At 49.0% G+C, this 8,418-nt stretch overlaps 1 protein-coding gene across 2 annotated transcripts in view; it reads left to right on the top strand.

Annotated features, from left to right (window-relative positions):
• Nucleotides 1-5,101: 5,101 nt before the first annotated feature.
• Nucleotides 5,102-8,418, top strand: part of TCP11L2 (t-complex 11 like 2) — a 49,504-nt gene continuing 46,187 nt past the window's right edge. For both annotated transcript variants that reach the window (XM_062202979.1, XM_062202978.1), the window contains exon 1: nt 5,102-5,227. The gene's annotated coding sequence lies outside the window, so the exon portion shown is untranslated. The remainder of the gene's footprint in view (nt 5,228-8,418) is intronic.

Below are 8,418 nucleotides of genomic sequence, written 5' to 3'. Positions count from 1 at the left end.
GAACCAATAAATGTAAGACCTCTTTGTGTTTCTATCCCTTTCAAATAAAATAAAGTATACAATTCAATGGCTTAAAAAATCAATACTTCCCCACTCAACATAAATACTTTTGGCACAGAGGGGTCTTTTGTAAGTCTATTTCTTTATATACTTTACATGAAAAGCTCCATTAGATATCAGAACTTTCTTAAATATAAGTAAAAGATAGGAAAGTTATTTATTGTGTGATATAACAGCCTACCTCCACTAAGATAAATTCAGCATGACCTACCAATGATAAGAGTAGTGTGATTGTAAGGGAGCATAAAATTAACACGAGTAACATAGGAACCAATAAATTCTCACAAAATAAGTAAGCCATTTGAATGTATATAGAATAAATCAGTAATATTTCCCAACTTGCCCTTCTAAACAGGTTGGAGGGCGTCCTTTTAGTCCATTTCAAGCATCCAGAGTGCATACATATTTTCTCTAATGTAAGCTGTCTCTATCATAAGTGGTTTCACCCCATAACCATTGTTCTAGAACTCATATTTTTATGATGAGCATTGTATCTGACAAGTCTCATTTCTTGATCTTTCCTAAATGTCTTCTGGGTTTTACATCTTATTTTAGAAGCTCTATCCATCTTTTGGGCATTATAGCTCATTTTAAAAGTGAGGGCCTGGAGCTGTGGCACAGTGGGTTAAGCTGCTGCTTGTAATGCCCATATCCTATATGGGTTCTGGTTCATGTTCCAGCTGCTCCACTTCTGATCCAGATCTCTGCTAATGCTCCTGGGAAAGCAGCAGAAGATGACTCAAGTCCCTGGGCCCCTGCACTCACTTGGCTCCTGGCTTTGGCCTGGCCCAGCTTCAGTCATTGGGGCCATTTGGGGAGTGAACCAGCAGAGGAAAGATCTCTTTCTCTCTGTCTCTCCTTCTCTGTCTGTCTCTCTGTGTGTGTATAACTCTGCCTTTCAAATAAATAAATCTTAAACAAACAAACAAACAAACAAAAAAAAGTGAGGGCCTATATGTGCATCCTGATTGCCTCCTGGTTGGGAGATGTAATAAGAGGATGACTGTCTGGGTCAGGGGACTGAGCCATCAACTCTTCGGCCTCCCATTGGTGCTCCTTTGAGCTTCAATTCTCCCTGGCCACTCCCACATCCTGCCCACAGTTGTCCTCCCTACTGGTTCTCATTCTTCTTTTTGCTTCCCATGAGACAACAGTGGTGTCCAGGTGAGTGGAAGGGGTTTATGGGGGAGTGGGGGAAAGTTTGCCTTTTAAGTATGGGACAGGGTCAGGGTCTTGGGCAGTGTCTAAATATGGGATGCAGGCTACTGGAACAAGAAATAATCTCCAGGTTTATGCTAATTCAGTTCAGAGGCATCAACAGAAAAGCTAGTTTTGGTGCTTTGGAAAACTGATCAAGAATTAATTAATAGTCAAAAGTGGCCAATGACCTAAGTCTGCCTTATCTTCAAGACCAAAGGAAATAGGTAGTAGCTAATTTCTGAATACTCAGTGAGTGATTTGCTAGTATGTGTATTAGCTGGATTCTTTATCTTCCTTCTGCTCTCTAGTGCATCCCCCTCTCACCTGCTAACTGATTTTTAGCTCTTTTTCTAGCACCTTAATTTTAAGGACGGGGAGAAAAAAAAAGAGGAGGGGTCCCATTTAATCCTTCTTCTTCTTCTTCTTCTTCTTCTTCTTCTTCTTCTTCTTCTTCTTCTTCTTCCTCCTCCTCCTCCTCCTCCTCCTCTTCCTCCTCCTCCTCCTCCTCCTCCTCCTATTCTTCTTCTTCTTCTTCTTTAATGGAGTCACATCCTACATGAGGATTTAGGCTCTAAAGGGAGGACATGGGATCAAAATCATGTGCAGTCAAAATTACTCTTGAAAATGTCTTAAATAAGCCATAACACCTGGGATACGCCCAGTTGTCTTTGCTTGTTCTTCAGTATTGAAACAAATATATGTTTCTTTAACTGAATATTGATGAAATAATTGAATTGCATTTGGGGGCAGGTTAAGGGCAAACAAATACAATTAAATATTAGACTCATTCTGTGTGGTGAAATTAGAATCATTTACACAATTGTTAGGGTCCAGTGCAAAAGTGAAAAATGTAAAGTTATTAAGAATTTCAAGAGAGTACCAGAGGAACATGATGGAGTTCTTCCAAGGGTGGGCTCTCGTGCACTTGTACAGTTTGCCTGTCTGTGAGGCCAGCCCTGGGTAAAAACCTTAGAGTATAATGAGAAGCTTGGAAACTCACATCAGCGTAGGAGGAGAAGCTTCACAACTCCCCCAGACAGAAACAGCAAAAACATCGGCAGCACTGAAGTCATCTGTTGTGCCCCTGGCAGAGCACTGGTAGCTGTATCTGTATTATGTTCAGTCAGCACAGGGGTTGGGCATTTGACCCAGCGGGTAAGACCACCTTCCTGCTAATGCAGACCCTGGGAGGCAGCACTGATGGCTCAAGTCACTGGCTTCCTGCCACTCACGTGGGAGACCTGGATTGAGTTCCCAGTGCCCACTTCAGCCTCAGCCCAGCTCTGGTTGTCGGCATTTGAAGAAGGAACCAGGAACCAGCAGGTGAAATTCTCTCTCTCTCTCTCTCTCTCTCTCTCTCTCTCTCTCTCAAATAAAGAGGGGGTAAAAATCAGCATAAGATGAAGCTCTACTACAAAGGTTAAATAGTTGAGAGGTGGCAAATTCGCATTCCAGTTACCTTTATGGATTTTCTGATTTTTTTTCCCCAAGGATTCATTGTAATATAAAACTCAGATGTCAGATGTGTACAAGAAAAATGAGTATTTCCATTTCTTCACTGAGTAAAAACTTTGCTCTTTCCCTTGCCTTTTGCCAAGGGCAATCGACTAAATTCAGGCTATCATGTCACGTATGGGGAAAACAAACCATATTGCCAGGAGTACTCTTAAGTAGCTCCCAAAGTACATTAGACAAACTAGGCGTAGTAAGACATCTTTTTCAAATAAAATGCCAATCACTTTACTTGCTAAAGAGGTTGCCTTTACAGACATTTTTTCCTCCCAGAAAGTCATACACACAGTCTGACCAGGGAGGATTTTATTCGATGACTGCTGAGCGCTCTGAATAAGACACAAGTGTTGTTTGCAAAGGAGCCATCTTATTTCACAGCACTTTGCTTTTTTTTTCAAAGCATACACAAGCCAGGCGGACAGCAGTTAGGGAATTCACCAAAGGGCACTGGGATCCAGAGTTATTTAACATCAAAGTAACAGAAGACCGTATTTCCAGAGTCTTCTTTTGGTCCCGGCTCAGGTCTCTGATGTTCCCTCCCCCAAGGCTGTCACTCCCACCACATGCTGAAGCTTGACTCACTTGCTTTGACAAAAATTGTTTCCTTGTGGCTTTGAGAGCCACATACTTGAGCTTTCAAAGCTGTGATCACCCAGGTAGGCTGGACAACTACCCTGACTCATGTTCACCTGCTCCAAGTTACGCTGTAGCAGAAAACAATACTTCAGAGGTTCCTGCAAAGCAACGCTGTAACATGTCACTGTCAGTCACCAGAAGTTTGCAGGGTATGTTTGGCTGATATTTCTATTATGAGGTTTTGAGGGCAAAGGTGCTAGTTGTGTGGTGGTTGCTATTTGCCAAGCATTGAAACGGAGGCTTCTGTCATCCCAATGGCTTATCCTAAGAAACAACAGAGAAACAAGGGTATCTTTTTAGGAAAGAAATTGGGAGGCAACAACACTTTTTTGTCTTTAACCTCTGCACTTGTATGGAGCTAAGTATTTTAGAGTGGCCAAAGGAGATACAGACACAAATGTATCCAATCAGCTGCTAAAGTTGTTCCAAGTGGTTTGCCAAATAGTTGCAGTAACTAACACTTACTGAGTGCACACCTTCTCAAATGCTCAGCACTTCGCTTACTTTACAAGAACCAATGCCACAGCTATCATGGTTATCGCCATTGACCGAGACCTCATGGGTGGTAAATGTATGGCAGAATGTATCTGAACTCAAGATGCGTCCACATTGTCACTACTGTGCCCCTGGCTCTGTACCTGCTGTGTCTGCTGCCCGTGGGGATTTATATATACATCTATGTAATTTTTATACATTTATATATAATGCCGACTCGCACCTGCGCTGCGTTGCGGGCGGCTCATTTCCGTGCGCCCTGAAGCAAGCCCACGGAGCAGAGCAGAAGGCCCGGCCGCACAGGCCCCTCTCGGGACCTCTTATTTACATTAACCCACTTGGAAACCTGGAGGCCGCGGCTGCCCGGAACCCTAGAGGAAGTTAAGACGTTTATCTTCTGCACGCACACACAGTCTCCACAGAGCCCGGGTGGGCGTGGCTCTCAGGAGCTAATCATCCCACTGCAGGTGCAAATCTGGACCCGTGTTTATGTGGCGGTGTAGACACGAACGTCGACGGCACGGTTGCTCCCTACAACGCGGTCGGTTCGGTTGTCGCTGGTGTGGACTCGGGGTGACGGTGGGCATCCAGTTGGGATCGTCCTGTCTAGAAGAGGGGTGTGCGGGCTCGAGGAGCGCCCCATGAAGCAAGCGGATTGCATCGCCGTCCACGATCGGGGTGTGGGGTCGGGGGTCCGGGAGCCCGGCGGGTTCGCCCCGCGTGGCGCCCGGAAGTCCCAGAGCCGGCGGCTCCGCCAGCCCCGCCCCCTGGGCCCAGGCTCCACCCAGCCAGGCGGGCCCCGCCCTGCCCTCCTCCCCGCAACGCCCCGCCCCCAGTGGCCCCGGAGGCCCCGCCCCCGATGCCGGGAGCTCTGGGCTGCCCCAGTTCCGTAAACACTTTTATCTCCGCCCCTAGCAGTCTTGGACTGCACCACTCGCAGCGTGTAGGGGGGGATAGTCCCTCTCTCACCAGAAAAACCCTGCAATCCAAGCGTTCTCGACCGCTCTGACCAAACACGAGGGAAACGATACCCGTTGTCGGTCGATTCTTTGAGAACTCAGCCATCAGGCCGCGGGGTCACAGAATTCCCTGCTCCGCCGCGCCGTCGTCTCCCCCCGCTCGCCTGCTTTGTGATGGCCGCGCTGTGGCTGCCTCTTCAGAGTGCCTCAGGGCCCTTTAAATACCGCGTGGAGGGAGGGGGTGGAGGGCGGAGGGGCTGGAGGTTGTTGGGCTGATGGGTTTCTGAGGTGCTTGGTGAAGGGACACCAGCGACCCCTGAGCCGGGGTCAGCCGCCTTTCTCCTCCCGTCTCCGCGCCAGATCCGGTGTGTATCCGTCCCTGGGGAGGGGTCGCCGTCTCAGAGGGGACCGGCCCGGGGCCGGCGGAGGGGGACGCTTCTACCCCGGGCAGGCCCCGTCTCGGAACTCCGTCCTGAAACGGCGGGCCCGGGCCGATCGAGCGCGGCTGCGCCTCCCCACCCCGGGCCCCCTGTCGGACCTCGAACCGCCGCCCCGCGCGGGGGAGCGGGGTGCCGGCCCCTGGTGGCCGCGGGCGTCGGGGCCCGGACGCGCAGGGGGCCTCTTCGCCGCCGGTTTGACCTCTGGCCGGGCCGGTGCCAGCGACCGTTCAGCGAGCGAGCGGCTGCCCACCGCCTGGGTTCCAGCGCTGGGACCTCCTCCTCCTCCCGCCACCCCCACCCTCGGCCGGGCCGGAGCGGGGCTGGGCCGGGGTCGGGGCGGGCCAGGCTGCAGCTGGTGTTTGGGGTTTGTTGCTGTGGTTTCCCAGGCGCTGGGCTCTGCCTCCGCCGTGCCCTCCCCCTCCGGCGAGGGTTTGTTTTGACAGGAAGCGTGGTGCAGCCGGGGCGGAGGGGCGGCCGGAGGGCGTGGGCTGGGGGTGCGGAGCAGACCTGGGCTGGAGCGCCCGGCGGCTGGCTGGTGCTTCCCAAAGCTGCCGCTCTGGCTGGCATCACTGGGGGTTAGGGCTTTGATGGGGGGGGGGGGGGGGGTGCGTGGATTTTGTGTTTCCGTTGGTGTTAAGAAAAACTGTTCCTTTAGACCAGCGATTTCACAATGATCAACTCTCCTTTTAAATAAATGTATTTAAATGCAAAAGTCTAGGCCAGATGAAAATGTTGGTAGAGATGGAAAGGGGGAAGTAGTTGTGATGAGTGGTTCTCAAAGGGCTCAAGTTTGCAAAAGTTTGAGTGCTCCCTCGGATGGTTGTCCTGCTACCTGAGCGAGGAAGAAAAGCGCCGGACCGAGCCAGGAGCAGGTTCCTCGCACCCGCGGTTCAGAGACCTTGCTTTTCCACCTGCCAACCCCTGATGGGGTTCTCAGTGGTTCCCACTTCTAGAAGGCTCCCGGCCGGCCTCCCTGCCTTTCCCTCTTTCTTCCCGGGATTTCCCACATCACCTGGCAGCCAGGAGAGGCGGCCTGTCCTGCGGTGGCCTAGGGCTGAAGGTACCCAGTCATAGGTGGAAGCAGCTTCCGTGCCCTTCTGTAGGGGACAAGCGTCCCAGAGGGGAAACACAGGTACCAAACCAGGCCAACAGGGTGGAAGGAGCACGCTTTCCCGGGTTAAAATGCCCACAAGTCCTTCTCTCTGAATCTGGTAAAGCCGTGTGGAGGGTGGACTTCTGCTCTTTAGACAGTGACTGGCTTGTTGGCCCCCGTCTGGCTCTTTGTTGCTTCTGATTTGATGAAGGCCAGCATTGTCTAGCTGAATGGCACAGGCACCTAGCTCTCTGACTATGGTTGTTGCTTTGCCGCGGTGGAATGACTTTTTTGCAATGCTGGTTGGACTGTTCTAAAGCAGTACTTTGCAGAAGGTGGAAATTTTCCACGTCATCTGCGGTTTTTCTTCAGAGTCCCGTCTTACTCCTCTGCAATACACATACGTGAATGCTTTTCCTTGCACCTGACCTTGATAGTCTCAAAGAATGGTGTCCACTAGATGTTTCTTGAAATTTCTGTTTATGACCTAACTTAAGCGGATGGGTTCCATTTTTCAGGGTTCTGCTGGATAATCTGAATAATTCACTCCCAAATGCTTATGACTCATACCAGCTGTGTGCAATTAACCCTTGTGGTAATATTTGGGCTCCAACTAAGTTTTGCAGTGCACAGAGGCTTTGCAGTCGCTCTAGTTGGTGGAGCGATACAGAGCTATTTTGGACTCTCAGACGTGTTCTTTACCGTATAGTACTGGAGCAGCCATCCCACTGCCATAAGGGCAGTGGCCACGTGGTGATGGGTAGGTTGCTCTGGCAGAGTAGGAGTGGGAGCAGTGAGCAGCACATCACATTTTCCCCAGCTGTCTAGTGCTGGTAGGGTGTGGGCTTGAGGATTGCACTGCTTGGATTTGAGTTGTGCCTCTTCACTGCTGTGAACGCTTGGGCAAATAATGCAACCTCTCTGAGCCCTAGGTTCAGCAGTACTTTAGATGACAAGTTATAATGAGGATTCAAGGAGATAAAATACTTAGAGCACTTATCTGAAAATAGTCACTGAGGGTATATGATTGAGGTCATAATAAGCTCTCAGTGACTATTAGATCTAATTGTTATTACTATTTGCTATTAGTGAGTATTAGGAGGCTGGAAAGACACAATGTAAATGTTTCTTTAAGCTCCTGGAACTGAGTCTTTGTTAGCTTGGATTATTGGTAGGCACTTGGGATTGGAGAAGCAGACATAGCTTCTTCTCCAAGCTGCTTAAAATTTAGTGGGAAGATGGATATGCAGATAACAACTATAATATTTTAAAATGACTGCATAGTGGGAATATGAGCGAAATGAGGCAGAAGACACAAAAACCCAAGTTGTCTTCTGAACAGGATTGTGGCATACTTGGTTCAAGCCAAGCTATTCTTTGAGCTCCCACTGAATCCCCGGCAGGGCATTTCTCTAAACCTCTAAACCGTAAACAGCTACTTTAGATGCAGTGAGTAGGGTATCAGGAAAGAAGCTGTAACATTACATTTCAAATCTGAATGACAACAAGGGGCCACCTACTTGGTGATCCAGGAGACAGACATTGCAGGATGAGAGAATGTCAGCTGCACTTGCTCCCAAGTAGGAAATTTGGCATGTCCGAGGAACCCAAGGAAGACTGTTGTATCTGGAACCTGAAAATGATGAGGAGAGTGGAATATGATGAGGTGGGCAGAGGCCAGGGCACAGAGGGATTGTAAATCGCAGTCAGGAGATTTCTTAGGAAGAGGAAAACCACTTGGGGGTGAACTCTTAAAAAGGATGATTTCTTGTGGACCTTTGAAGGCTTTCACCCATTTCCTGTTTTATTCTCTAAGCACTGCTTAAGAACAGTAGGACTAGTTTGTCTAGAAGAGCTTTTGTGATAATTATAATCCAGTCTATCACAGAGGCGGGACCAGTCAAAATCTATAAACACTGCAGGACACTTGTCTTTTCTAAATTAGAATTTCCACTTTTCAGTTTAGTACTTTTGTCTGTCTTTTGTGGTTTGTTTATTTTCATCTACTTGGAAGGCAGTGACA

The sequence above is a fragment of the Lepus europaeus genome, chromosome 10, assembly GCF_033115175.1.
Source record: "Lepus europaeus isolate LE1 chromosome 10, mLepTim1.pri, whole genome shotgun sequence".
Lineage (NCBI taxonomy): Eukaryota > Metazoa > Chordata > Mammalia > Lagomorpha > Leporidae > Lepus > Lepus europaeus.
Note: the sequence above shows the minus strand (reverse complement) of the source record. Positions and strands in the feature narration are given on the sequence as shown.